General features: G+C 37.4%; 1 long non-coding RNA gene across 1 annotated transcript; it reads right to left on the reverse strand.

Moving 5' to 3' along the window:
- Positions 1-1038: 1038 nt before the first annotated feature.
- On the reverse strand, positions 1039-9152 carry LOC148222353 (uncharacterized). The gene is made up of 2 exons (XR_015806207.1): positions 3635-9152; positions 1039-3370 (listed from the first exon to the last, which is right to left on the reverse strand). It is a non-coding gene; the product is annotated as an uncharacterized LOC148222353 (long non-coding RNA).
- Between the last annotated feature and the right edge of the window lie 7592 nt (positions 9153-16744).

Raw genomic sequence — 16744 nt, forward strand, 5'->3', positions numbered from 1 at the left:
CATTACTCTGAAGCCCTGCTGATTCTGTGCACTTTAGTCTGCGTGGAGTCAGAACAAAATACATTCATAAAATAAAGGCTATATTTGGTAAAACCACCTGCAAACCCACCATTTCTGTATGCAAACACAGATTTACACAGGTTTTGTATTTTCATGCTTAGAATTTAGATTCAGCTAAAGTTGACATCTTTTAGAACTATCTGCTTTTAACAGTCTCTCCTCTTAGGGCCTGTTTTCTGTAATGGGTGGAAACATTCTCAGTGAAAAAAAGATTCTGTCATTTACTACTTTGTGTTGTATCTGTTCTTTATGTGAAAGCCTGTTCTCAATAAAAGGAGAGTAACAAGGACGTTTTCCTCTCACATAAATGTAAAGATCCTGTTGCTACACTTTTAGATGTATTTAAATTTTCCTGAAGTAATTTGCAGGTGGTACAGGTAAACCAGACTGTCTAAAAGTAGGGAGAGAGGGGAATGGTTGTGAAGAGTGATGGTAAGGTAGTGCTGGGCAGATTGTAAGAAGATTTAAGCTAGGATGAAAGAAACTGTTAGAAAAGGTAACTGGGGACAAACAGAAGTTGTTTGGTGTTTACTTACCTTAAGAATGCTTTAGGAAATACCCCAAACCAGCAGAAATATGGCTTCTGGAGGTAGTAAGCTGCCTCTGAAGGTCCATCTGCTATACAACATATCTTTTGAGAAGAAATGAGGCAGCAAAGGTGTGTAATATTTTAAGGCTGGGACATGTGTCAACTACAATGAAAGTATTCTGTAGAAACAATTCACTGAATAACTTATTTATTCTATAGAGGAAACCACACCTGCTCATCAGCCTACCCATAATCCATCTTAAACAAAGCCAGCCCAGCTTTTGACAGAATCTTGCCCTTCAAAAGTGTAAAGAGATTCCTGAAGGTTGTTGCTGAATTCCAGCTGGTGATGAATTGTGACTCTTTCATCTATGCTTTAAGCTTATATTTGTAATTTTATTATAGCTAAGAATCAAATTATTACTAGATCAACACACTTATAGTCGGTGTTTAGGAAATGCATAAGGAATTTATTAGAAACTGCTGAATATCAGATTTTTGAATTTCCATTTTCCATTGCACATGCTCTTTCCAGTTTACATTGTGTCGCAGATAAATTAGTTTACACAAAATATTTCACTACAGTTATTTTCAAGAGTGCAAAACCTACAAAATAAATAACAAAGAATAATATTTCATCTGAAGTTATGAAGGTATCTGCATTTTCTCTTGTCCTTTACATAGCCAAAATTTTGATATCTAGAGTTATGTGTTATTTTGGAGAAAGTGCATCTGATAAAAGTTTTATGTACAAGATAGATCTTTGTGCTTAGAAAAAATGCAGAGGATTGTCACATTTGGAGCTTTCTAAAATGAACCACTTTTACAAGCTGAAGCAGTATTTCTTGACCAGTTCAAGAGTGCTCTTTCAGAGCTGTGTACTAAAGGGCACATCTATCCTTATAAAGAGATTTTTATGAGTTTGTTTAACCATGCACCAATACCTATTGCATTATTTGCTGTAGTTCTAAAGGTTACTTCATAACTTTAGCTTCAGACTTGTTCCAGTTGATTTGACTTTTACCATTGATTTCAGCATAAGTGCAAGTCTGGAACTTTACCCAATGTCAGTCTGATCTTTTCCAATTTGAAACGTTTGAATAACAAGTGAAAGTCAGAATGTTTTTTTATCTGTCACTGAACTTATAATGTGGACAGAGTATCTGAAAGTGAGATTCTTGCCTTTCAGCTACCACCAATCTCTTTAGCCTGCAGGAATAGTACATAACTTAGGAGAGAAAAATACTAAAATTGACTTCTAGATCCTCTCTTGTATTAAAAGCAGGAATTGTCTATTCATGCATCTGCTGCCTTTGTACCCTGTGAAAATGTGAAAAATAACTCTTAGCTTGTCATCATCATCATATTCCTCTTGAATAATGACTCATTTCTGACATCTTCTGAGAAGTCTGGCATGGGGAAAAGGTGAGGAAATAGAATTCTTCCTGTGTTATTTAATGACTTTTTTTTGGTTGGTTGGTTGGTTGGTTGGGTTTTTTTGGTTTTTGTTTTTGTTTTTGTTTGGGTTTTTTGGGGTTTTTTTTTTGTAATTCAAAGTAGGAGAAAAAGGCCCGAATAAAAAAATAATGAAAAGGTTTGTGAGAAACAGTAATACTTAAGATATTCAAAGCTGGCTCTCCTGATTTGATCACAGGGTTCAGATATAAGATTGGGGATTTTAAGATCATCTAATTGCACTTCCCCAAAAATAAAGGCCAGACTGCCTTGTTCTCAGCTAAGACTATTTGTGATATTAAGCTGTTGTTCTAAAGAATTTGCCTCAATGATGTATTTTGGTTAATACTTCTAATAGAGAACAGTAGTTATCCTTTTCATAAGTTGAATGCAGCATCTCCAGCTAAAATCTGATTTGCAAATTAATCAGGAAACAGGAAGAGTCCAGACAAAAGGGTACTGCGAAGGGAATCTCACTTTCTTTGTGTATGCAATTTTCCCACATTTAAATTTAAATAGTCTGTGTTACGTTGGACGTGCAACTTCGCATATCACACAAATATTGGAGATTTCTTCCTTTTTGGTGTCTTTTTGGTTTTTTTTTTTTTTTCCTCTCTGTAAGGAATGAAGGAACTTGGCATCTACTGCCTGTGAAAAAAATTCCAAGAGAAACGACACAAATACTTGGTTCCACTTTGTTTATCTCTGCAAGGGGATATCCACTGCAGCCCCCTGCAAGTCTGCACCCACGCCCCGGGCAGTTTCCTGCACACAGCTGTGGCCAGGCTGTGCCTGAGCTCTGTTCAACTGGAGGTGGCAGTCGCTGACAAAATACTTCTTAGCTAGAGGTCTGAGGCTTGAGAAACCCCGGCTTTTCTCAAGGCCAGAGCTCTGTCTCGCTGGAATGCTTTCCAACCCTCTCTGATTAAAGCTGGGAACAGTTCTTTAAGATCGTGTGCCAAACGATGGCTGTCATCAGGGTGTGCTTTGTGCTATGTTACGTGCTAGCAGCTCCCTCTAGGAAAAGTCTGTTGTAAAGGACTTAAACTCGTTTCTCTTGCTGCTTATTTGCTTTTTTCCTGCATCCCGGAAATCTTGCATGTGGCAGTGAAGCAGAGGCGGACTGGCTCTGTGATAAAGGATCGTGGCTATTCCTGGGGCTGTGCGAATGCCCTGCTGGAAGGGGTGTAGGGTGGCTGTGCTGCCTTGCTGAACACTTCCTGTTCTGCCTTGATTGCCAGAGAGGCAGGCACACCAGAAGAACAATTACAGTGCTTCATCTTGAGTATCTTCAGATAAATCTGAACTTCGAAATCTTCTTTCTATCTGGAGAGAAATAAGTCACCCTCAAGTATGAAATGGGCATACTTAATTTCTTGTTAAAGTTGAAGCATGCAGTTCAAAGAACATTCTTGTTCCTTTTCAATTTCTATCAGCAAATCTTGAAGAAAAAAATGAAAGGGAGAAAAGCCTGGTGTCTAAAATGCAGCAGTTTTCCAAATCTAAGTAATGTTGATGGTGACTTTTAAAAAAATATCCTGTGTGTTGTGACAGTTGGGGATGCAGCTTACCTGAGCTGAATTCAATTACCTTAAGGTGATGAACTTCCTTATGTCCTGGGTATTTTTGTCCCTCTTAACCGTCTCCTTTCATTAAAGGAATGATTTTTCGTGGGCAGTCGAGGAGCTGGGTCCGTGTGTCCCCTGCTCGCTCCGGAGCCCCCGGGCCGCCGCTGTCGCCGCTCGAGGGAGCTCTTGCTCGGCAAATGACTCCGGTCCCACCTGAACCTGCCTCTACCGTGCCCACACCTAAAATCCTGCTTAACCCCCCTTAAACTTCACTGTGTCACACTAAACCTTTTATAGTAAAATTACTCATGGTAAATTTTCAGTTAGGACAGAAATATCAGGAATGGTTTCCATAGTAACTTGAAAATAGATGCGTAGAAACACAATCTACTAAACTGACAGTAAATTAAATTTGGAATAATTTTGGTAATGAGACTTCTGTAAATTTAATAAACTGTCATTTTCAGCAAAATCTGGTCCGTATTTCCTGGTCAGATAGCTCTGGCAGTTGGTTATATTTTGGTATGGGGGAAACCAATTTGAATACAACCCAGTGCTTCTAGTTTGGACCTGGCAACAGAAATAATAGTGAGAAGAATAAGGTCATGTTTTCAACAAAAAAAGGGAAAAGAATACATTTTGAAACCTACAGATAACAGCAGAAAAGGGGAAAAAAATTTGTAAATGGCAAACAAACTGAAAGCAGAGGATCTTATGTTTGCAATAGTAACAGGGCACTGTAGGGAAGTGCTGTGTCATGGAGAGTGGCAGCCAAAGCCACTTTTCTGTTTCATTGTAAGGGAAAGTGCAGCCACCTCTCGTCACTGTCTCAGGATCATAGCTAGGACTTGTAACACCCCGTGTTGTCTTTCAGTAGAGATCAAGCTTCATTTGTTAAGGGAATTCTTTGCTTCCTGATCTTTCACTTTTAAGGAAAAAACAGGAAAAGCTCCGTCCTTCAGCAAATTTAGAGATTATTTCCTAGGTTATTTTCCTAGTTAATCATAAAATAATTTTGAACCTAAACAGTCAAATTTTCTGTTTTCCTACTGATTGCTAAGAGTTAGTGAAGACAACCTTTTCCTTTTTGCAAGTCTGTAAACTGTGAATGAATACTTTTTGGAGCCTTCAGCCTGACTCAGAAAATAAAACTAAAGAACTAAATGGTAGACAGCAAGTCTTTGCATGGTATCCAAGAAACACACATTTGGCAATAATTCTGGGGCTTCTGAATACAAGCTGAAAGGGAAAACTTTATCATTTAAAGTACAGAAGAGACTCTTTTTCTCTAGTATTCTTAATTATAGGAATGTAGTCTGTCTTTTAACAGAGATAAAACACTGCTGCCAAATCACTGGATGGCAGAAACCAGAGTGTAAAGTAAAAGTGTAAGGGCAATACAGGGTGATGCAAATTTTTACTCTCTAGGGTGTGTTTTGTGTGTATGTGCATTTTAAGGAAGGGACATAGTAACAATATCAGTAGTATTTTAAATACCCTGTAGAAACCATATTGCTTATTTCTGACCAATAATATCAGCATGTTTAAGGTAGTATCCTGAGTGTGTTGTGCATATATAGTTCACTGTATAATATATATAGTTATACATATTTGTAATAATGATTTGCTGTAAAAATTTTTATTTCTAGGCAAGTAGGTTAGCATCACCTCAGGTATAATTTCAGGGGATTTCAGGTTTCAGGACAGACTTTAAAAAATGCATCCTTTTAAGAGACTCAGCTTTGGTCTATCATAATTTGAATGAAGCTAAGATTTGTAGCTTTTTACTTTGGTATTCCAGCATAGAACTGGTGTCATAGTGGTGCACGCTGGCTTCCAAACTACATTCACTGAACAGGGGAGAAGAGCTTTTTTGAACTGCTTTTGGGAAAATGCTCTGTGTGTTGCCAAGTGGTTGTTGCCTTATTAAGCTTTAAAACAGTTTGGCTTGTATAGGGGAAAAAAACCTGAAACCCTGGGGCCACTAATTCATTCAGTTCTATTGGCTAAACACAGGAACAATCACAATTAATCAAACGAGCTGATCTGGCTCAGGAAATAAAAATACAGAACCTGGTTTTGACATGCTGACAATTAAGTGAGCAGCTGACTTTGGCTGAGTATATATATTGATAATTTCGTGGCTGAGATGCCGTGGTGGGGTAAGGTCTCAGAACAATAAATACTGTGTTTCCAGCTGGAGAAGTGAGTAATGAGCCCAGCTGCCCTCCAGCATTGCTGCAGCTCACAAACACTCTGCCTTCAACGCTGCCTGCTCCTGTCAAGGGTGCAAACATGTGGGCAATAACAGCTCCGTGCTCCTGACACGGAGCATCCTGGCTAACGCCCTGTGAGAGCCGAGCACTGCCATAACAGGGGCAGAAGGAGAGTTCAGTGCTGCTTCTGAGCTGACAGAGGGCACAGAGCCTGCCTACAACAAAGCAGCAAGATGAGCTAAATCAAATAATAGTTTCCTCCTACTGCTGGCAGAGCTGTATCAAAAGAAGTGTGATATGGCTAGAGGAGATCAATAGAGGAGGGAGTCATACCTTACAAAATGCTTTAGACATCCTTTGGAAAGGGAATATGCTGGATTAATCCTGAGAGACAAGTATTGGGTGCAAAATAAGTACTGAGGATCTTTTTCTATTCTATAGTATGAGCATGAAGTCTTCCCAAGTTAAAGACCATGCTCAGAGAGTGTCTGTATGTGGTTTTTTTGTTTTGTAAATTAGGATTTTAATCCTAGCATCTGCTGTTCTCCTGAATAATTAAAGTAAGCTCCTTAGACTTATGCACTAAGATTCCAAACACTTCTACACAAGTAGTAAATAGCTTGCTTTTCAGAACAACGAGATTTACTTCATTCTCCACTCTGACCCAATATCACCATGGATAATAATAGCAAGATTTACATCATATGTATTTGTTCTGTCTAATATACTCCAATTTTCCTTCCAGTACAAATAAATCTAATAATTTATACTCTCTAACATGTATACTGCTGATATAAATTGATACTAACACTGTTCAGATTAAATTTTTGCTGGAGATAATAATGGGGAAGGAAGGACTGAGCTATTTTATATTTTTATATTAGGTATGAGAAGGATACTGGCCTGGCCACTAATTCCTCCTCCTGCCCTTTGGTCCTTACTGCTATATTGCAGTACTGAATTTTGCCTGCACTGGTGAAGTCTTCAGCTGGCTTGGTGTACAACTGTATCAGCAGTCAAAACTCAATGTAATTTAAAGTAACTCATTAGCTGGTTGATTCTTTGCCTTCTTTTCACATGTTGTCAGTCTGAGCAATGAAAAAATGTCTGAAATCTTGCAATCATTTCCAGCATCTGAAGATCCTCCTGGCCTGGTGTTTCTGAGAGGGTGTGTTAGGAGGAAGATTGTTCTAGAATATTTTATTTTTTTTTCTTTCTTTATGCTTCCAACAAAGAAAGATGGATGTGATCTGGGATTGTTTTTAAAACTTCTTTGTGTAGCAAGTTTGGATTTTATATAAAAGTCAGTGTAATTGTGTACCTGTTTTAAGTGTATTATGCAGATGCCTCTTGAGTGAACTGGGAGCTGATAGCTATCCTATTCATTTTCAGCTTAGTGAGGAGGTGAAGACTATAGGGATTATGATGATATTTACTTTTTTCTGAATGTCATATTTTCTTTTAAATATTATGCTATAACCTTTCTCTCACTGTAGTTTGCTTTGTATGTTAAGGCAAAATTGATTCCTGAGCAAGAATTTGACACAAGACTTGTGTGCTTCTTAAATTTTGTGTAAACTCCAGGTGGTGCATGGGATTTAAACTGGTATTTTGTAGACTTGAACTTCACCTTTATGACCTGGTTAAGGCATTTTAACTTGATATCAGCAGGTCACTTGTGAAGAGAGATACCTAATAAGAGTTGATTCAAGCTTCACTTTTTTCACACTGAATTTCTAGAGGCTTTGAATAACAGCTGTAATTTTTCTTCATTTCCTATTTCCTCATTGTCACAAGACTGTTTTCAACATCTGTTACCTCATGCCTGCCTACTGAAAGGTGCTAAGGAGCTGTCACTCTTATGTCCTAGACTGTCAGTACACCAGATCAGCCCATCATTTTATCTGTCCCTGTGGCCAGTTTGCCATGATGCCCATATATAAAGAAATTCCTGAAAAATGCCTATCCTTAAAGGCTGACTTAAAATATATAAAATTTGGGTTTTTAATTAACATTTGAAATTGAAGTTATCATATACTTTACAATCCACTTACATTGATGAGTATTTAAATTTGGACTCTATCAGTGCTGTCAGTCAGACATGCTTTGTTCTGTTTGTCTTTTGTTCCCCAGCCAAGCTGTTGTATTCCTTATGGATATTGGCCAATTCTTAAACTGTTTAAGGAGCTTCTCAGTTTTCAGGTGTGCTTCCACAGTGATGAATCAGGACATGTTTCTCTGCTGCTGCACTTGCTTTTATTTATTAGGTTGGGGATCTTTGGTTTCATCGTTGTATTTGTCCTTTTACCCAAGGCCAGAATTTAGGGCAATGCTATATTAGTAGTAGCTCCAGTTAAAAATATTCTGTAACAAAGTCATGGTTTAGTTGACTTAAGGACTCCAATAATACCTCTTACTTTATTGTACTGTCGTTATTCGGTGCAAGGATTAATTTTTTTGTTATCCTTTACCATGTAACAGTGTAGGAATTGTAGCTGGTGTGGCCTTCGATTCTCCAAAAACATACAATTACAAATTTCTTTATTCTGCAGTCATGAACCAGTATAAACACTGGCAGAAAGGAGCATGTTTCTTTCATCATCCCTGGAAGCCCCAGGGAATACCAAAGAAAGTAAGCTGGTGGCTAAAATGGATCACATAGCACTGAGAATTGGAGAAGAGCATAGAGGTGGAGTACATACGGTTTTGCAGGCAAGAAGTTTAATTTGGGCTGGGTTTCAGAAGCTTTGATGTGCACCTGTACAAGTGTATATTTACATGTCTCATGTCACTATAATCAAAACTACCTTTAATAGATCTTACAAAAGCTAAACCAGCTGTGAAGTTTAGTCCTTTGGTAAATTTGTACAAATGCATGAGGATTTACGAGTATTTGCAAAAATAATTATTTTTTAAAATAACGGAATTTGTGGTTCCAATTGTGCTTTTAAAATTTAAAAAGCATTTCTGTAAGACTGTGCTGTCTGATTTAACATTGTCTAAATTGCAGTCTTGCAGTCTTCCTTGCTCCAACACAGTTCCAGGGCAGCCTCATTACTTCTCTTCTGACCTTTGTCTGTGAGTTGGCTCTGAGATAATGTCCTGGAAGGCTTCAAGGCTAATACATCGTTCTGATTTAACAGGATTCCCTTGGTGTTCCAGACTTTTTGGTTTTCTTTCTCTGAGCTATTCCAGTGACATGTACTCAACACAGCACTACATTCATTAGGGCTGAAAGTGTCCTGCTGATCTCATAGCTGAACAACTGAAGAAAAAATTACTTAAGAAGGACCAATCATCCTCTCTAACCTTCTATGTAAAAAGTGGTGCAGAAGGTGCATCAGTAGTTTGTGTCTGTATCCTTTTAAGACTCGATGGCAGCACAAAACAAGAGCTGTTTTTCTAACCAAAATTTATGTTGGTGATTATAGGAATAGCTTCAGACTATAAATTGAGTGCATTCAGAAATCTATTGATGCTTAATAAATCTCTATTGTCTTGACAACTTTATATGCCAAAAGGTAATTTTTCTTTGTATAAATATTGGTGGTTTAGAATTCAAACTTCTTGAAATGAGTGCTTCAGAGGAACAGCAAGATCAATTGTGTAGTAAAGGGCTTTTATTTTAGCAGAGGTTAAAAAAAAGACTATGGACTAAAAGCTACTTATAGGATTGCATCATCCAAGTCTGAGATATCTATAGATAAATTACAATTACCTTCTAGTATATCTATTTTCTGTCTCTTCTAAATCTGAGGCCATATTCTATAGGAGGTAAGCAACTTGACCCAAAAATCTGTGATGTGTTATTTTCTATGGTGCTGTCAGTCACTCTATGTCAGCTGGGAAAGCTGGGGCACAAAGGTCTGCACTGAGCTGACTTTGCAGCCCTGTCTTTTCTCACTGCAGACTTCTGAGGAGCTTTCTCCAGCTGTGTTGTACAGATAATGATTGTCCATATCTTTCTGCCCTCGTGGGCTTTGGCAAGTGCCACGTTCTTCCTGCGTCTGCTTCAAATCTCTGAAGTGTGTTCGCCAGCTCCCTATAAATTCTAGATCTCCTTTAACTTGAAGGAGACAGGCAAGGAGATGATACAGCTCTTGCTGATAAGCTGTTTAGTGTCATGTGCTTTGCTAGTTCAGCTTTCTTTTTATTGACTTTCTATAGTTTGTAGCTTATCTGTAAATAATGCTGAATCAAGAAAAAGAAAACACAGACAAATAGAAAAAGGACTGGTTTTATCCACTTTTGCTTAAAAGCATAAGATCTGTATTTTGGGGTTTCTAGAGCTTAGGATATATTGTTTCACAGTGCACAACTTGGACAGATGTGATATATGGTGCTTTGCCAAAACAAAGACTGTAATATTCAACTGTCATCTCCAAACCTTATGTTATAATAAGGTTGGAAAAAGCAGCGTTGAGACAGACTCATTTTGTCAGGGCTGCCTGGAAATAAAATCTTCAATGTAATAGTGATGGGAAATGTTATATTTTAACTGTATTAGAGCAGCATTGGTAAGCATTTTTCCCAGGAAAAAGAATGGAAACCTCTATCACAAAAACACATGAGCAAAGCATCACTGATACACCTCCAAAACCAGAAATCATGTGACCTCTTGCTTGGTGGTACAGATACAAGTAGAATAGGGCACAATGAGCCCAAAATGGGGGCCTTACTGACAAGAGAATGAAGCCTTGTCCTGTGCCAATCTTCCTTCTGCTCTCTCTAGAACTTCCTGCTGAACTTCCCAGAAGCAGGCAGATGTGGATGAAAAGTTTGGAAGTTTTTCTTTGAGGTTTTTTGTTTGCTTTTATAAACCACTTTTGCCTAAAGGAGCCATGTTATTCCATGGTCCTGTGCCAAGAAGGCAAGTGGGTTTTTACAGTTTATTTTCTTTATGGAGGCAAAGACATTCTATAGGATCACTGCTCAGTCTCTAACTTTTAAGGTTGAGACCCTGGAGGAGCAAAGACTCTCTAAGCTATAAAAAGTTCACAAATCAGCTGTCAGCATCTCTGTAGAGTTGAGCACTTGTAGGAATAGCAGGTGGCAGCACTATTGCAGGTTTGCTGCCTCCAAGAGATTCCATGGTGGGCAGCCACCTGCTTTGCCTGTGTCTAGAGCTCCTCTTGGGCTAGAACATGAGTTTTTATGAGCACCTGAAAGTAAGGATTTCATTTATCATAAAAACTACTTGTTTCTACATAGTCATTACTTATGTGACTAGATTTGTCAGAGATAGTATGCTGCTTACACAAATAACTGCTCAGCTGAGTAAGTCCTAATGTATTCCTTATCTCTTGTCAAGCAGTCGGTTTCTTCAGTTGAAGGAAACTTAATTACCATAATTAATTGCAATATTAATTATTACACTGCTGTATTTGAATGTTGTCACTAGCAATAAATGTAAAAGGGCTCGAGAATTCTTAGGGAATTATTTATACTAGATTTCTTAGGGAATTATTTATACTAGATTTTTTTATGCTTCTTAGGTTGCTCTTAAAAATATAGCAATCCTCAAATGTTTCCAATACTACAGCAGTTTAAAATCTATTATATATTTAATTTTTTCTCTTGATATTTACTTTTTTTTTAAAAAAAAAGTCCATTATTGAGGTATGTTTTGAAAGGAAAGGGATCATCTCTGGAGTTCAGAATTTCTATTCTAGTCCTCTCTTTCCCTGGGAAAGCAAAAATGTGTGCATAGCCTTTTGAGCCTGTTGTGGCTCAGGATATGCAGCAGTGGAACTTGAAGCCTTTCATCTTCTTTTTTTAATCTACTTTCATAGCCAAGGTATAAATGAAGTATTTGTTTCCATTTTCTCTAATTTTCTGTTTAGATTCTACAATAGCAGACTCTTCTTGGAGGCATTAAATAATCCATTACTAAGATGCTTTTTTCTTGCAATGTTATGGGCTTTTTTCAACAGGGAATGGACTGCTTTGTTCAGTATTGTGATCTGAGACTTTTCTTGCTGGAAAGGCTTTTGCTTTCTACCTGGACATGACTGGGCACTAGATACAGAGAAGAGCTGAGCATAAGTTAAAAATAAACAGATTTTTAAAAAATCAGTTAATAGATCTGAGCCAGCAAGGGGAGACATTTCAATTTAATATCAAGTATAGTCACTAACCTTTGCTGCCATTCTCTGTGACCATTCCAACCTTTAGAGAATTGTGTTGATTTAAATTGAATCAAAATTCTAAGTTACTACGAAGTCCGAATTTTTGATGATGCTGTAGAGAAAATGAATTTGTTCTTTTTGCTCACACTTTTCAGGTTTTTGCTAGGTTCTGGTTTTGTTTTGCTGGCTTTTTTTCTTCTGAAAGACAAAGGGAACACAATTGCCCTGGCATTGTTAGCTGCCTATGGTCCAGAACAGAGTTTAGTCATTCCTGTTATGCTCCTTTCTGTGTCAAAACTGTTGAATCTATTTTGTGACTTCTTTTTTCTTTTCATTTCTAGTATCCTCTCTGCTAGAAGTGGGAGGAACTGTGCCCAAAACCAGATGACATGAGTGTGCTGTTGGCCAGGAAATGGCAGTTTAAGCAGTAATTTGTTTACAAATGTTTACACTAGCAGAACATGACCTGAGTAATGAATATCACCTGTTCAGATGCTGCCAAAAGCTACTGTCAGCTTAATCCCTATAGCAACAACATTGCCACTATTCTGGGTGCAGAAAATGGAAATCTATTATTAATGTACCTGGTGTATTTGCAATTTTGTGTGGATAGTTACTTCTGATTAAAAAAAAAAATCTAAATGTAATTTACTCATTAATTAGTACGCTCCAATTGGTCATATTTCAGGACCTGGAGAAAAGAAAAAGTAGAGAGAATTTGGACAAGATGTGATAGCTGTGTAGTCAAGATCCTGCTAATTTCTTCAGATTAACTTATTATTTTGGCAAAAAGTTATATTTACCTCCTTGCTTTTCTGGTTGTTCAATTTGCATGGTTTTAAATCTAATTTTAAAGAGATCTTGTGATTGAGATTTGTCAGAAGCATCATGCCTTGCATCATGAAAAGGACATTGTGATCAGATTTTGTTCTGCTCTTTGTTGCTTATATGCCATAACACAATTTTACTGTTCTCTTAGCACAAATGAGAGTAGTGGTTACTCTGCCCAGAGACAGCAGGAAATAATCATATGGAAGGAAGTGGAAGATGGTTAAGATGTTTGGGAGCTGGAGAACTTCTGTGTGTTGCTGTTTTCTTTCCTCCCCTCTAGCCTGGATAACATGCTTACTTGTATGTGTTTTTTTAATACTCCTTTTTATTCACTGCTCTTTTGGGTTTTTTCTGTTATGGGAAAGTAGCTCTGGAAAATTGCCAGAGCTTGTTTTGGAGGAAAATATAATGAGGAGAATGCAGATTCCTGATGATGATGTGCATGCTGTCTTGTTTCAGGAGCACACAAGAGTCTAAAGTTGAAAAGCTTAAGGTGAATATTTCATGTCTGCTGTAACATTTAGAAGCAAAACTGAATTTTATAGAAAACTGGTATTATCACACCATTGGTAATACTTAGAGGGTATTTATATACAGTTGCATTTTATTACTGCATCAGTTAAATTAATGGACAAATTGGATAATTTGATCTCCAATGTCTCAACTAAGAAAACACAGTTAGCAATGGCAGAACTGGGAAGGAAAACCATGGCTCCTGAGAGGAAAGTTACTGTTCTATCTTTTGGAACTTGTTTCCATCCAAATCCCTATCCAAGCAGTTTTGTTTTGTGATATGATTGTAGTACAGCTGTGTACTTAAAATTACAGTTCATAGCTGCAGACAAACCCTTGAAATAGTTGAAATACTTGAATTAGAAAGGCAAAAACATAGATGCACCTATACTCACAACCTTTACTGAATGATTTCTGAGTCTGCAAGTGGAGTGGGCACAAGAATTAAGTACTTGACCTCTGAGATTCTTCTTCCATGACAATGCCTTAGTTATTACCAGAATATCCCATCACTGTAAGTCAGTTTTTCCTCTCTGTTCTTTGCTTATTTATTTTGCCCTCAGGATGCTTTGGTTGGCCTTAATGGAGGAAAAGAAGCCTTTCAGTTTTATGCTTCTCAGGATGTAAAAAGAGTTTTGCTCTTACTTTGACCACTGTAAGTCGTGACAAATCTAATGAAATAAATGAGCTGTACAAGTTCTGTAAATGAAATAACAGGTATTTATCTTGTCTCCCCACTCAGTCTTGCTAGGAAAATGAGAAATCTGGATACAGTAAATAACCTTTCCATGGAGATGGGAAAAATAAGAAATGTAATTGTAAAGGGGGCATGGCATGCCTTTTTTCTTGAGCCATTTCTGCTTTGGCCCCCTGACTTCAAAGCCTGAAATGTACATTAGTGTAGCATTTCAGTGAACTGCTGTCTAGTGAAAGAATTTTCTAAAAGCTTCTGTTTTGGGTAGGGGTGTAACATTCCTTCTTCCAGAGTAAATCAGAATTTAGAGAAATATAATTTTTATGTTCTCTTTCCCTCTGTATGAGCTATGTATCCAGCTGAAAGGATTTATTAAAAGCCTTTTCACTTTTTTGTGTTCAGGAGAGGGGGGGAAAAAGTTATTTCTTTGATGTTCCCAAGGCTTTCCACGTAACTGGATTAAAATCTGAAACCATATCAAGCAAAAGCTGTGACAGTAATGTACCCTAATTTGTTTCCCTGAAGATTGATGTGATGGGTTATTCAAGCTTACCTCTCTCTTCAGTTGTTTGAACAGCTAATTTCTGGATAGTCATGCATTATTCATCTTTAATGCTGATAGTAAGCTACTAATAAAACTGGAAATACCTAACTCCTCTGTTACATGTTCCACAATATCCTTCTTTCCCTCCTTTATACATACTTCTTTTTAAATTGTAGGTTGTCTAAGATGAAAATATACATATGTGAAATCAGATGTGTGCACTCTTATTGGGCTGCTGGATAACTGTTTAGCAGATTGCCTCCCCTATTTGTGACAGATATTAATGGGTCAATATTTTAAATTATTCCTATAGGAACACAACATTCTACTTTCTTATGTTTATTTGAGTTGGAATATTAATTATTTGCATACAGACAGCAGAGAGCAGTAGTCTGGGCTTGGTCAGATGGTGTGAAGGACAGGGATAGAAAATAATTTCATAATCAACAGCTTTAATGGATGATAATACTGTAGGAAAAAGCAGAGCTGTCTGGCTTTGGCAGCATATTCAATCTGAGGGTGCTTTTGTTATTATTTGAGCTAACACTGACATGAAACTAATGAAGATACATTTATTTAGATGTGCTGTGTGCAGACATTACCAGACACATGGCCCCATTTGATGAGAAAATAGGTTTAGCTATTTTTTGAAATGTTTGCTGCTGGAGCAGGCTAAAGAGGACAATATTCTTGAATAATCAGATTTGTCTGTGCTTAAGAGGTTTTTTGCACTAGGAACGAGGAACTTGGTAGTTTATCTACTTTATCCCCCATCAGGATCATGAGAGATGCATCTCTGCAGCTACAGTGTAAAGCATTCAGGGGTGTTGGGAAAATTAGACCCATACATGGGGGATAAGCTTCACTGGTAATAAATGAAATAAATCGTGCACTAGAAGACTGAGGGGCTTCAGAGATGCTGTAGTATTTCTGAGCTCTAGAAAAGTAAACCTATTTTCAGTTTGCAGCTTTATATTGGCATTAGAGAGACACGTGTGTTATGCCTTGGGTTACATCCACAATTCAAATTTTCAGCTCTTCATAGGCTGTGGTTGTGTAGTATCTGTTCTGATACTTTTGTAAGCTAACCTTTCTTTGTTTATACTTTCCTACCTAACTTTTCCCTTTCTGTAAGAAGCTGTAACTAAGATTTTCTTATAAAATCCTTTTAAAAATAGTAAAAATAAGCATTAGATCAGATGTGGCATTTTGCTTATGTAGCTTGGCTGCTGGGAACAGAGAACGGTTTCATTTAATTTGCTAAATCGTCCTTCAGGTCTTCAATTCTAGGCATTATCCATTTATATTCATACAAAGTCTTCCTTAAAAAGAAAAAAAAAATCAATATGCACATCTAACCTTAATAAGAGGGGTTTGCTGTTAATCAATAGGATCACTAACATAATGAATTACCCTTCAAAATAGCACTCTAGATGTTTGGCTCTGTCTTGAAATCTTTCAGCTTGAGTGTGCTTTTGTGTTGAAAAGTATTCCAGTACATTCAGTGAAGCTAATGTCTATTATTCATAGGGCATCCAGATCCCTTTCCTTAGGAGAGTGTATGGTTTTTTTGGATGCTCATACACTGAATCTGGTGGACTTTATATTAGACCCTAGGATTTGACTCCTGTCTGAAAGAGAATCAAAGCCATATCTATTTTCCCACTGGATAGTTCATATTAGGTATTTCTGTTAGGATTGGCCTGGGGCCCACAAGCAGGATTGTCATTCATTTCAAATATTCTCCCACCAGTCCTGGAAGTGTTTCCATGATGAAAGAAGGGAAGGCAGCCCCATGGTTAGGCAAGCAGGAGACAGGTTATTACATCTTCAAATGTAAAGCAGACACGTGGTTCTGCTTTGAGACAGGCTTGGCTTTCTGCCACTTCCTTCAGTTGGTGTCAGCTGTTCTTCATAACTTAACAAGGCAACCAAACAAGCTGCAGTTTCTTGCAGTTTTACAGAAATAGTATTTCATTATACTCAAAGTCTGAAGTGACTGTTTCTTATCTTTTGTGGTTTTTGGCAAGATTAATTTCTATGCAGTCCTATGGCAAGGATAAGCCATGACCTCCACTTCTGATTCACATAAAACTAAATTCAATTACATCTGTTTCCCTCAGTAGTTGTGATCCTTGTATGATCACTCTGCATATTTTTCTTTGTTGTAAATGATGCACAAGCTATTTAGGAATAGGAAAATTAA

The sequence above is a fragment of the Sturnus vulgaris genome, chromosome 12 (genome assembly GCF_052056855.1).
Source record: "Sturnus vulgaris isolate bStuVul1 chromosome 12, bStuVul1.hap1, whole genome shotgun sequence".
In the NCBI taxonomy this organism is placed as follows: Eukaryota; Metazoa; Chordata; class Aves; order Passeriformes; family Sturnidae; genus Sturnus; species Sturnus vulgaris.